Genomic DNA, 14,272 nt, shown 5'->3' on the forward strand with positions numbered 1-14,272 from the left:
TGGACTTACTTGGGTATACCATAAGCCAGGACTCGGTAAAACCTGACCCTGACTGGCTCAAAGGGTTGACTGACCTACTGATACCGAAAAACTCTCGGCGAGCAATAGGGATGCTCTCGCACTATTTTAAGTGGATATCAAATTTTTCTGAAAAGTTATACCCCTTAACTAGAGTCAGTGAAAAAAAGGTTGACGCCTTCCTTCTCCTAAAGAAGGATATCGCTAAATCATCTCTGGCCAGTATAGAATCTGATTCACCGCTTGAAACTGAAACGGATGCCTCCCTAACTCAAAACAGTCGGCCCGTGGCTTTCTTTTCTAGAACTCTAACCTCAGCCGAACAAAAACATTCTGCCGTGGAAAAGGAAGCTTATGCAATCGTAGAAGCTATTAGAAAATGGCGACACTTGCTACTAGGAAAACATTTTAAGGTAATCACGGATCAAAAAATCGCTCTCTTCATGTTCAATCCTAAAAGTAAAAGTAAAATAAAAAACGAAAAAATTACTAGGTGGATATTAGAACACGCCTGCTTCTGCTAAGACATCGTGTATAGGCCTGGAAAGCATAATGCTGCAGCAGCGGATGTCTCGATTCTGCTTTGCTACTACTGAAAAATTGTTTGAGCTACACAAAAATTGATGCGACCCAGGAGTAACTCGAATGCTGCATTTTGTCAGGAGTAAGAACATGCCTTATTCGGTAAAAGACATAAAAGCTATAACTAAATCTTGTCAAGTTTGTTCTGAGATAAAACCAAGATTTGTGAGGACGTTTCCACAAACGCTCATAAAAGCAAGCGAGCCATTTGAGAGATTAATTATGGACTTCAAGGGACCCCTACCCTCCAACACGCGTAACAAGTACATACAAACTGTGGGGTGTACGAATACTCCCGCTTTCCCTTTGCCTACTCCTGTGCGGACCTCATTGCTGCTACAGTAAAGAAACACCTATCCAGCCTGTTTTCCATTTTCAGAAACCCTTCTTTAATGCACTCTGATCGAGGAACTGCTTTCATATTGTAGGAGCTGAAAGAATTCTAACACTCTCGATGCATTGCCACTAGTAGAACTATTGCGTTTAATCCGCAAGGCAACGGACAAGCAGTGAGATACAATGGCATTATTTGGCAGACAGTCAACCTGGCGCCACAGTCTAGTAATCTCCCTATTGTTAGCTGGGAGAAAGTCCTTGACGTAGCTCTCCACTGTATACGTTATTTGCTTTCCACTGCCTCCAATTGTTCACCCCATGAACAGATGTTTAACTTCCAAAGAAAATCTTCTTCCAGAGGATCCATACCAACTTGGTTAACTAAGTCTGAAACTGCTCTCCTGAAGCGATATGCACGCGGCAGTAAATATGAGCCACTAGTAGAAACTGTTGATATTCTTAATGTAAACCCTAACTATGCTAATGTGTGGTTGAATAACGGGGGAAGACGACAGCGTCTCTTCGCCATATTGCTCCACTTGGTGAGAAAGACAACAGTACGCTACTACATCTAGAACTGGACATTTCTGGGCGGCGGAGAATGTGGTGAAATAATGGAACTCTCCTCCTGCGCTGTCCTTCTGCTTGTCATAACGGAGTTGCGCCTCTTTTCCTAATATTCTACAGAATGACTTTTTCGATAGACGAACGATGTTACCTCTGCCCATGTTGTTTTCTTAGTTGAATAAAGCTTCCTTAAGCTCTACCAAGCCTTCCGTTCGTCCCGTGTTTTCTCCCTCTCTCTAGAATCACTTCAATTACCAATTGATATAGAAATCAAGAGTATTTTGCCACCTAATCTATTTATATAAACAACAAGAGAGAGGAAACTGATTTTTTTTACATTTCAAATCTAAACATTTCACTTAAACTGATTTTTTTTTACATAAACTGAATATTTCACATAAACATAAGCGCGACCGGATATGAATTATGAATTTTGTAACTCTATCCACAGTAATTCCTGCTTTCCATAGTTGATTTTTTACCATGTTTCGGCCTACTACTCCTCTGGCCTTCTAAGGAACCTTACTGGGGATGATTGACTTGTCTGGTGCACGAGTCATTTCAAACTATGCAACTCTACAAATGAACTAGGTGAATTAACAACCAAAATTGAAAGTCACACTGAAATTATAGAACTTGGAACTTATAATCTTTTAAATTTAATTTTTGTGACTTTTCTGGTCTTCCATTTTCAGAAAAAAATTCGCAAAAAATGATTACGCAAAATATAAATTCTTATCTCGAAATATAAAATAATCCTTTGTTTTGGATCCGAGCAGACCAACCACGATTAAAACTCCATGCAATATTCCAACATATTTGCGAAAAAGATCTCACAGTGAATGGCAACAAATGTGCATATAACAAAATGTAATTCGATTTCATCCGACAAATCTTCGCTAAGGAAATCACCAGCCAAAGCAAACTTAACAAAAATCAGTGGTTGGATTACTCGACCTGAAAAATCTATCAGAAGTCAGAATATGCTGAGTATGATCGACTTGTGTAGTTTACGAGTCACTTCAAAACTCATCCTCTTTCAGGTGATTAAGTTGTAGTTTTCTTATTAATCCTCTGGCTTAGTATGACTGAAACCGATATCTTCAGGCAAAGCTGACTTGGAATCTTAGAAATTAACTGCCTTTATCCATTGCGCCATTATCCCCGAAGGGCGATCAAGGTTGGAATTTATAATCTTTGAAATTTAATTTTTGTGATCTTTTCTGGTCTCTCATTTACAGTCAAAAATCAGAAAAAGATGAATACGCAAAAAATAAACCTTATCTCGAAATATTTTAAAATAATCCTTTGTTTTGGATCAGAGCAGAAGAACCACGATCAAAAACACCATGCAATATTCCAACGAATTTGGAAAAAGATTTCACATTGAATGGCAACAAATGTGCATATAAAAAATGTAATTCGATTTCATCCGACAAATCTTCACTAAGGAAATCATCAGCTAATCACAAACTTAACAAAAAACAGCCATTGAAGTACTCGATCTGAAAAATCTATCAGACGTCAGAACTTTGCTGGAGATGATAGACTTGCGTAGTTTACGAGTCATTTCAAAATATGTAACTGACAAATGAACTAGGTGAATTTACAACAAAAATTGAAAGCCACACTAAAATTCTAGAACCCATCAGGTATGCTCACTCCCCTTTTTTGACCTGAAAAACATACCGATTGCTTCATATCACCATGTCAGGTTTTATAGCACCGTAGGTACATAGCTGTAAAGATTGTATGGTCATAGTGACACTATCGGCCGGCCAATAACATGAGCGACCTACACTCATATTAAATTTCCTGGAAACGGTAGCTTGTAACATGATGCCAATATGATAGGAGTCTTGATGCTGTCGCAGCATCTCAATATTTAAGGCAGACATAACACGACAAGACACAATTGTAATATGAATCAGAAATACTTACTTTTTTATTTCTATACACAAATATATTACTATATTTTACAAAAAGGATCAAGAGCAATTATTACGCAAACTATTAAAATTATTACAGTGAAGTACGTAGATAATCCTAACTAGTGTTGGCAGTGATGGGGGTGCCCCCATCGTTTACAGCGAAGCAGAAAATATGTGTTCATCCCATGGCTGTCCAGAGGAAAAGAGGTCGAGGGAATAGGAAGTGAACTGTGGTTCTCATTTACTCGTGAGTGCCTCCGTGTGTGACAAATTAATTCCCGGTCATAGCAGGGTGGGGGAACTAGAACAACTAATGGTACGATCAAAAATAGTAACACAATAGACTTACTTCAAACTGTCCTTTCTGGTATCTGTTGGCCCACTCTTTAAGATGCATGCAATGAAAGTTGATGATATATTTTTTGTCATTTTGGAGAAATTTTTGTAGCAGAGATTCTGTCTTATTTGTAAGACAATCGTGTCCTAAATGTTTGGCCAATTATATCTCCAGGGTAAGTGTTCATATGTGTCACTAAATATGAATTTTGAATAACTAAAATAGATAGTCATACACTTCAAATGACACACTTCACAAGAATATGGCTTTTAGCCAGTGTAAGTTCCCATATGTTTCACTAACTTGCATATTTCAGGACAAGAATATTCACAAACATCAGTAGAATGTAGCTTTTTTTTCAGTGAGTTCTCATATTTGTTACTAATGCTGATTTTTTTAGAACAAAAATATCCACACACACTTCAAAAGAATGTGGATTTTCTCTTTTTTGATTTTACTTCAGTAAATTTTAAGAGACAAAGAGGTTCCCTCCTTGAGCTAACACTTGATTCTCTGCTGATTTAAACTTATATCCGAGGGCTCTTTTAAGAATAGACGCTGTTCCCTTTATGGCTGCTATTTGTATTTCGGTACAGCTTAGTCCTCCAGGGATTGCTTCTAAGTATTTCTGAAGATTATTTTTTATTAAGCCATGTGGTTTTTCCTCAGTGTGAGTTCTCATATGTCTCACTAAATGTGATTTTCTAGAAAAAGCATATCCACACACTTCACAAGAATGTGGTTTTTCCTTAGTGTGAGTTCTCATATGTATCACTAAATATGATTTTCTAGAACAAGCATATCCACACACTTCACAAGAATATGGTTTGTCGCCAGTGTGATTTCTCATATGTTTCACTAAACTTGGTTTCTCAGAACAAGAATACCCACAAACTTCACAAGAATGTGGTTTTTCGCCAGTGTGAGTTCTCATATGTTTTACTAAAGAATATTTTTGAGAACAAGAATACCAACACACTTCACAAAAATGTGGTTTTCCCCAGTGTGAGTTCTCATATGTGTCACTAAATGTGATTTTATAGAGCAAGCATAGCCACACACTTCACAAGAATGTGGTTTTTCGCCAGTGTGAGTTTTCATATGTCTCACTAAAGAAGATTTTACAGAACAGGAATATCCACACACTTCACAAGAATGTGGCTTTTTCCCGGTGTGAATTCTCATATGTCTCACTAAAGAAGATTTTACAGACAGGAATATCCACACACTTCACAAGAATGTGGCTTTTCCCCAGTGTGAATTCTCATATGTGTCACTAATGCTGATTTTACAGAACAAGAATATCCACACACTTTACAAGAATGTGGCGTTTCCCCAGTGTGAGTTCTCATACGTGTCACTAAATCTGATTGTATAGAACAAGAATATTCACATACTTCACAAGAATGTGTTTTTTCACCAGTGTGAATTTTCATGTTTCACTAAAGAATATTTTTGAGAACAAGAATACCGACACACTTCATAAGAATGTTGTTTTTCCCCCCCAGTGTGAGTTCTCATATGTTTCACTAAATTATTAAGGACGATTGCATGTTTTACTAAACTTTATCCCGGTTCAATATTATGTATTCTGTTATGAATATTACAGAATTTGGCTTTTCACTTGTGTACTTGCATGTTTTACTAAACATTACCTCGGTTCAATATTATATATTTTTTTACCTATGGAAAAGCTATTTAATGGAATCGAATATTGTACAATCTTGTCTTTTAAAAACCGCATACTTTTCTGTGATTTGTGATTATCTTGTTTATAGCTTTTTATTCGTTTGAACATTAAGCATATATACCGCATATGTGAATATTTTCTTCAGGGTGTGTGTGATTTTCTACACTATTTCCAATAATTATTTTTAATAGTAGTATTCGCATACATATATGTGTTGTCTTTTATATCAATAATTTTTTGGAATAGTAGTATTCTAGGAAATACATATTCGCATATATAAATGTGTTGTCTTTTACATCAATAATTTTCTATAGTAAAACATACTGATACATGAATATGTAATATTATATAATAATATATACTACACTATTTCCAATAATTATTTTGAATAGTAGTATTTGCATACATATATGTGTTGTCTTTTATATCAATAATTTTCTATAGGAAAACATACTGATCCATGAAAATGTAATAATATATAATGATATATATACATATTCGCATACATATATGTGTTGTCGTTCATATCAATAATTTTCTATAACAATCATCAAACAGGAACATCTGTAAATAAAAGAAATAAATGAATTTCAATATTTTAGTATCATCGTTTATATATTGTTTTTTTATCAAATCTTGTTTACTCAAACCTTAATATGATACACAGAAGAAAATAATCGCATGTTTTATAATTTGACACAGAAAGAGTCGATACAGGTGTTTTTTAACATATACTTTAGAAATAGTTACACCTAGAAGTTTATATGATATTCATCATAGTGAAAACATAGGAAACACACACATACTTTATATATATAGAGAGAGATATTGATATGCATATATATATATATATTGATATACATATATATATATATATATGTTGATATACATATATATATGTTGATATACATATATATATATTGATATATATTAATATATATATATATCAATATACATATATATCAATATACATATATATATGTTGATATATATATATATATTGATATATATATTGATATATATATAGAGAGAGATATTGATATGTATATAGATACAAAAAGAATCCCTTCCCATAATTCCCTTGCTATCTTTCTGTCTCTTTCCTGCACGACCACCATGAAGTGAAGACGCATATTCTGTCTCTCCATAAATGGGGGGAGCACCGCCTGCCTTAATACTAGTAAGGTTAGTTAGCTTTGAAAAGCCTATTGTCAAGTTTTTAATTGTAAAAGTTTTTGTAATATATATTTTGTAAAATAAAATAGTTATTCTTTATATATATTACAATTGTGTCGTTTTTCTTGTGTCTGCCATGAATGCCTTCATAAATGCCTTCATTGAAACAATGAAGCAGTCCGGAAAATGAAAAAAAAATTCCAGTCAGAACGTCACCAAGGGTGAAGAGGTCAAGACGTTTCCTGGGAGAAAAAGGAGCAACAGAGCACATCTAACATCTCAGGTATGATTTTCTTGATATACAAAGACCCTAATGACTGGCCCATCTTTACGTCTCCCTCAGACCAATTTAAGACATTTAATATAACACGTCTGTCGGTCATACACCTCAGTGACCGGCTGATAGTGGTTTAAGAGTAGCATATCGGTTGCAGCTTTTTACAATAATTTTTTATAAACAAAACATTTGTTACGTTGTTGGAATATTAGAGTCTACATGTTGTTAACTATTCTGTACTTTTATCTAAGAAATTAATAAACAAAGGATGCGGTTGTTACATTGTTGGGAATTAGAGTCTTCATGTTAACTTTTCTGTACTTTCATCTAACAAATTAATACATAATTTAAAATTCAAAGTGAAAAATCGTTGGATTTTTTATTGTCATTATACAACAAACGTATTTTAAAATTATTAGGTTGAATGTTAAATGCCCATTTAAAATTCAAAATGAAAATTTGTTGGATATTTTTATTGTCATCATACAACAAACGTATTTAAAAAATTATTCAGTTGAATGTTAAACGCACATTTAAAATTCAAAATGAAAATTTGTTGGATATTTTTATTGTCATCATACAACAAACGTATTTAAAAAAATATTCGGTTGAATGTTAAAAGTCATATTTAAAATCCAAAGAAAAAATACGTTATAATGTTTTATTGTCATCACACAACAAATATATTTTCAAAAATATTTGGTTGAATGTTAAATACAAATTTTTAAGTCAAAGTGCAAATTTGTTGGATTTTTTTATTGTCATAATATAACAAACGTATTTAAAAATATATTCGGTTTAATGTTAAATAAAAATTTAAAAGTCAAAGTGAAAATTTGTTATGCTGTAAATTATATATACGTATTCAAAAGTTTGACTTTGGAAAAAAATTGATGCTATTGAGAAGTGAAATATGCATTCAAATCTCGGACTTGTGATTATTTGTCGGACTATATAGAATTTTTTATTTGCACATGCAAGTCAAAATTTGAAAATTAAATATTCTATAGAACTTACAATGCAGATAAGATTCCAGTTTTTTAGAATTATGTCGTATTTTGTCCACTATAGAGCATCAGTTATTCTAGGTCTGCCACAAGGGATTGTTGCGACTTGTGCCATAGGTAACACAAAACGTATAACCTCATTGGTCTGGTGATGTTAGAAAACATTTAATTTCCACTAATAACAACTTCAGCATGATTAACCACACCTTCAGTCCGATCATGTGACTTATTATACCCAAGTTATCCAATCAAATAAGTCGAACGTAATGGCTACCTCAAGCATAAAAAAAATCAACATTGCCATAAACATTTTCTTTACAGATAAATGTCGTCCATCACTTTTTCAGACAAGTAGATTATTTGGTTCAATGTTAAATCACAGGAAACATGAGTTGGAACAATTACATCGAGGGCATTGGCAGGGCCGCTGCAAGGAAGGTGGGCTCTCTCTACCATGCTAGAAAACTACTAACACCCGAAAGTATCCTGTACCTCTATAAGACAACCATTCGCCCATGTATGGAGTATTGCTGTCATATTTGGGCTGGTGCATCGGCTACTAGTCTCTTGCTCCTTGACAGGGTTCAAAAGAGAGGCGCAAATCTGATAGGCCCTAAACTGGCATCTAAGCTTCAGCCTTTGTCCTATCGACGAAACGTTGCATCCCTCTGCCTGTTCTACAAGTATTTTAATGTTGAATGCTCTGATGAACTGCAAGCAGTTGTGCCCTCACGACGTGAACACCCTCGACAGACCTGACAAGCTGCAAAATCCCACCCCCACACTGTAGAGATCCCTAGATGTAAAAGATCTTTCTACTCCGGAAGTTTCTTCCCCAGAACCGCGAGACTTTGGAATTCCATTCCAGGTCACTGCTTCCCCAACTGTACTGACATGCAGAAGTTCAAGTGCAACGTGAACCAACATCTTGCTGCCCAAATCCCTACATAGTACCCCAGTAGTTGTTTCCCCTGATAGTAGCCCCCTACACCAAAGTGGCAATGTGCCTTGTTTGGGGTGAAAATGTAATAATAAAAAAAATGCACATTTAAAAGTCAAAGTGAAAATTAGTCATGCTGTGGATTTTATATGAATATTCAAAAGCTGGACTTTGGAAAAATTGATGCTCTTAAGAAGTGAAATATGCATTTGAAGCTCGGACTTGTGATTATTTGTCGGACTATAGAGAATTTGTTATTTGCACATGCAAGTCAAAATTTGGAAATTAAATATTCTATAGAACTTACAATGGCAATTCGAGTGTGTGATGCTGAAATTCGGTCATATTTTAAATTTGGTTGTATTTGAAGAAAAAAGTTAAAAGAACTTTCTATGCAATTCAGTTAACTTGTATGAAAAAAGTCGTCGTTTTTAAATGGGAAATTAAAAAAAGAAATTTGCTTGTATCCGCTGAAAAAAGTTGTTGCTTTTAAATGAAGTAATTAAAAATTCGTTTTAAAATGAAGAATTTTGGAAATGTGATTCATTTTTCTCGTATTAAGGAGGAGGAGTCACGTATCTAGTTGCGTCTAGCCAAGTACCCTGGGCTAGGAACCACGAATAGCAGGGATATTTGTGTGGACTTGGATTCAGAAAAAGTAGGATATCTGAATGGGCTGGGAAGCATTACTAACAGGAATATCTGAATGAGTTAAGATGCGAGGCTAGCAGGGATTTCTGAATGAGCTAGGAAGCGAGATAAGCAGGGATATCTTAGTTGGCTAGGAAGCCAGACTAGCAGGCATATGTGAATGGGCGAGAAAGTGAGACTAGTTGGGATATCTGAATGAGCTAGAAAGTGTAGACTAGCAGGGATATCTGAGTTTGCTATGAAGCAAGATTAACGGGAATATTTGAGTGGGCGAGGAAGTGGGACTAGCAGGGATATTTTATTGACTAGGAAGTGAAACTAGCCTGTTTGTAGGTTTATGAGGTGAACATTAAGGATCAGGGGGGATGTGGTTTAATGTTATTTGCATGTGAGACTATAAGGCCAGCAGTCAAGATGGCGCTAGTTGAGTTCTAGAAAACAGGAATGAAAATGATGGAACTTACAATGTCATCTCAATGCTGATAAGTCCGGGTTTTTTATTAGAATTATGTGGTATTTTTCAACTGAAGGTGATAAGAAGTGAGACTAGCGGGAATATCTGAGTGGGTTAGTCAGCAAAACTAGCATGGATATCTGAGTGCGCTAGGGAAGCAAGTCTGATCATGTGACTTTTTATACCCAAATTATCCAATCAAATGAGTCGGACGTAATGGCTACCTCAAGCATAAAAAGAATCAACATTCCAACAAACATTTTCTTTGCTTAAGCTCTTCCAGACAGTCGCAAATAAATGTCGTGCATCACTTTTTCTGACAAATAAATTGTTAGGTGAAAGTAGAGAATAGTTAAAAACATGTGGGTTTTAATCCTACCTTCGTAAAATCCAAACAAAAATCGATACAAGGAATTCCCTCTCCCTTTTCCTGCCATAACACTTTGAAACTGCGAACGATTAGATGTCTCTTTGACTGAAGTTTGGGCAGGAAGTAGGTGCTTTATTTATGTTAAATTTATATAACAAAGTCTTAAATATCTATAATTTGTTTTTTTTTCTATTTTTTGTGATATTTTTTAATGGCTGTTCAGACGCAATTGGAGGGTAATATTCAATTATAGAACTTGTATAGTTTTTTAATAGGTGCTTATGCAGTTTAATTAACCGTTTTAACATAAGTAACACGCCGACATTAACCGAGCAGAAGAACTGTTTAATATTTTACAAAAATTCTGTTTACATTTGGTGGGAGGTGGTGAAGGGAGGGGGCATGGCCGCCACAACATCCCTGCCCCTCCACCGCCTCCCACTAAATGTAAACATAATTTTTGTAAAATTTTAAACAGTTCTGCTGCTCCAACCAGTTAATTAAACAGTATAAGCACTTGTTAAAAAAATTATACAAGTTCTATAATTGAATATCTCCTTCCAAAAAAGAACGAAAAACAAACCGGCAGTCTCCCCCCCTCCCACACCATAAAAAAAACATAAAAAGGTGACCATGAAGTGAGTGCATTTCTTTATATCTTAGAAACTACTTGTTTCCTGGAATTTTAAAAGTTAGTGGTAATTTTAAAGGATTTTCCGAGGGTGGAAAGAAAGCCCCCCCCCAAAAAAAAGACGTGGCCACAAAGTGGGTGCTCATTTTACGTTAGATTAATATAGAAAAGTGATCCCCTACAGTTTTAAAACTAACATTTCTTTATATCTTGGAATCTACTCGTTTGCCATCATTTTAAACATTAATTTCGTTTTCAGTGACCCCGAAAACCTATATGAGTGGTAATTTTAAATTAATTTTTGAGGGTGGAGTAATTCTTCATATTTACCGGAAGATTTTTTATATTTTTTAATCGGAGATTCAGTACTTGTCCAGTTAACCAAGACATTAAAAAAATGAAAATATCGAAAAAGATTTTAATTCTATGGATCCGTTATGGAACGAAGTTCTCAAAAAAAAAAAAATTAAAAAACAAAAAAAAAATAAATAAATAAAAAATTAACTTAATTTCATCAAGCAGTGTTTTTATTTTATTTATTTTTTTTACAGGGGAAAAACCAATTTGTTATGATACCGACTAAACGGTTCGATGTTTAGGAAGAAAAGCCAGTAGTAAAAATGGGGTGTGGGATGTCAGTGCTTTAACTAGAGTTATCTCCCCGTGGCGTGTTCAATAAATTTCACAATGGCTGACTTCAACGCGCTCTCATAAAAACGTGTTTTTCCGCTGTAAAAAAAAATAAAAATAAAACTACTCGATCAAATTAAGTGAAATTTTTTTTCGGAGAACTTCAGTCCAAAACGGATACGTACAATATAACCTTCTTTTCAATATTTTAATTTTTTAATGTCTGATTAAAGTGTACAAGTACCGGAGATTCATATATTTTTTATTCGCTTTTGTTTTAAAGCATGGCGGAATCAATATTTTTATTGGATTGCAAAAAAAATAAACCATTTTTAATTTTTAAGATTTTGTGTCAAAATGTCCGAATTGTTTTCCTATAAAGTTTAGTTATATTCGTGAATTCTTAAACCTTTTGGGGTATTTCTATCGTAAATTTATATTTCGTATTCATTAAAAAAAAAAAATTCTGAAGTGCAAAAAATAAACTGCTTTTCTGTTTCAGATTATTTCTAAAAGTTATTCAAACGGATGTTTTAACGTCGTAAAAATAACTTACCTTTTATATTGGATTGCAATAAAAAATAAATTATTTTAATATTTAAAAGTATTTGTAAGTTGTTAAATGATATAAAAAAAAGACACTTACCTTTCATTCAGGGAATTAAATACGAGAAAAGTGTTTTTTTTTTGTTTTTTTTTTCTATTGTGTTCAAAACAGAAACTTTGTTTGTTATGATTTCTTTAGTAAATTGATACAACTTTTGTTTTGTGTGTCCAATTCATTAAGAAATAAAATATATGAAAATATAAAAGAATCAAAATTAAAAGATGAAAAACACGATTAAACGTGAAATTATTTAAAGAGAAAATCAACTGCTTAAGAACAAAGAAGTTAAGGTCATCGTAATAACACGGTGAAATCATTATTTCGATCCTCGTGTAAAAATGTCCGAATTGTTTTCCTATAAAGTTTAGATTATATTTGTCAATTCTTACACATTTCTATTGTAAATTTATATTTCGTATTCAATTCATTAAAAAAAAATTTGAAGCTTTAAAAATCAGGTTTATTTTTTTTAGATAAAACATTTCATTATTATTTTGATTAGTCGAATTACTCTTCACGTCCAAAATGAGAACAGTATTCCGAATAATAATGCAAATAATGTGATGTTGGGGCGCGCCCCAACATCACATCCGCCCCCCCCCCGCCCGCTCGTGCCCCCAATGTACACAGTAAAATCTTCGGAAAATGTTAACTGGTGTTCTAATTGGTAAATGTCGGTGCGTTACTTTTTGAAAATTTGAAAATTCTATGTTCCAGGTAAAAAAAAAAAAAAGATAAATTACCCCCCACCTCCCTACTCCAACTTCGAGTGCTTTCCTTTTCTTGTTTTATTTCTTTTTCAGCTAATTTAAAATTTTCCACCCAAAAAGTGCTATAATATATTTTAGAATATAATTATTTCAAAAATTTCGAAAAATTCTTTCATTGATATTCTTCCGCGTATATATTGGGGTGGGTGGGGGTGTGGGGTTTAATTTGCGCCGGAAGTTATATTTGTTTATAGCACCCACCCAGCCACCGGTTACACGCGCCAAGGAACATTTGCCAACAACGGAGATAATGTAAGTGTCATTTTGACATTTTTTATCATTCTGATTCCGACTTATCCCCCCCCCAACAAAAAAGTAATTTGTCCGCCACTGAAGAAAAAGAATTGTTTTGAAAAAAAAAAGTCTTTCCGAGATTATTAATGATATTCCAACTTCACCACCCCCCTAAAAAAAAAAAAAAAAAAACTAATTTGTCCGCCACAAAAAAAGGGTCTTTCCGACATCCCCCTCCCCCGCAAAGTTTTATTTTTCTTGTTTTTCATCTACTTTGAAATTTTCTGCCAAACATTACGTTGCTCTATGAAAAGCCGTCAGGTACGCAAGTGCGCGCGCGATTCCGCCATTGAAAAAGCTCGCTTATGTTTCCGCGCGCTCGCGCGTACTTCCAACATTCCGAGGTTCATACCATGCAAACGGTAAATTTCCGACGGAAACGGTTTTCATATTCTTTTTCAGCACACTGGAATCTACAAAAAAAAAAACATTTTCTTCTATACGAAAGTGAGACGGGCCTTAAAGTAAAATTTTACCAAAATCAGCATTAAACGAACAACGATGAAAGTGTAGTACCTGTTTCTAATTTGTTTGCTCATTTCAACCATGTTTTGCGTTATCATCATTGTAGCTAGTTCAAGAGAGGCTTTATTTGTCATGGGTTGTGCCATCCTCCCATGCATTACGTGTCTTTGATAGATAAGGAGTTTAATGCTGTAAAATGATGCACCGGCTCCCGGGTGTGAATATGGTAGAGAATAGAAAAGGACACAAATCAATATTTTACAAGCTCGCCGTGTAACTTGCTCCGACGCTCTTTTATTTACCTTATATATTGTTTCAGGGGGAATTAACTCTTCTGCGAGTTATGCCCCTTTAATTGCAAACATGGGTCATCGGATATACAAGAAGAAAGATCCTCCCTGAACTGAACACAATAAACACTACACATTGTCTCTCTGTAAATACATCAATAAACTTTCCTTCTTTTATTTAAATGTTCAGTATATAGTCATCCCTTTATTTCCTTCACGGAACACTGTTTCTTGATTATTCCTATATTA

This window comes from Euprymna scolopes, chromosome 46, assembly GCF_053919585.1.
Source record: "Euprymna scolopes isolate OS-2025 chromosome 46, ASM5391958v1, whole genome shotgun sequence".
Lineage (NCBI taxonomy): Eukaryota > Metazoa > Mollusca > Cephalopoda > Sepiida > Sepiolidae > Euprymna > Euprymna scolopes.